This window comes from Oncorhynchus mykiss, chromosome 22 (assembly GCF_057628025.1).
Source record: "Oncorhynchus mykiss isolate SJ-2025 chromosome 22, ASM5762802v1, whole genome shotgun sequence".
Lineage (NCBI taxonomy): Eukaryota > Metazoa > Chordata > Actinopteri > Salmoniformes > Salmonidae > Oncorhynchus > Oncorhynchus mykiss.
This window is the reverse complement of record NC_143043.1, coordinates 28242074-28242446: the sequence shown is the minus strand read 5'-3', so window position 1 is coordinate 28242446 and position 373 is coordinate 28242074. Positions and strand designations below refer to the sequence as shown.

Below are 373 nucleotides of genomic sequence, written 5' to 3'. Positions count from 1 at the left end.
ACTCACTGTATATGGTCACCTTAATGCATTTAAGACTACTACTTACATATATAGCCTTTCATACGTTACTATAATGTGTGCATTACATTTTTAAACATGAAAAACAATTTGGTTTATTTTGTTGTTCCCATGTTGCCCATTCAATAAAGGGTATACATTCCTGATGAGTATGTTGACTATCATTCTAAAATAGCATGTGTTTTATATTAACCTAGCTTACTTACATGTTTTTTGATCGGGCTATATTTTCTTTGATTGTCTAATCTCATTCACTGTAAAAGACAAAACAATCTAACTTTTAAAGGGTTGAAAATAGCTGGAAGTTGGATATTTGTTTTATGCACTCATTTTTAATACTTACTGAGACCTTAAC

General features: G+C 30.0%; 1 protein-coding gene across 2 annotated transcripts in view; it reads left to right on the top strand.

The window, feature by feature from the left end:
• Window positions 1-160, top strand: part of LOC118943636 (filamin A-interacting protein 1-like) — a 52193-nt gene extending 52033 nt beyond the window's left edge. For both annotated transcript variants that reach the window (XM_036959585.2, XM_021579286.3), the window contains one exon: window positions 1-160. This exon is cut by the window's left edge and continues 3017 nt beyond it. The gene's annotated coding sequence lies outside the window, so the exon portion shown is untranslated.
• Window positions 161-373: the final 213 nt, after the last annotated feature.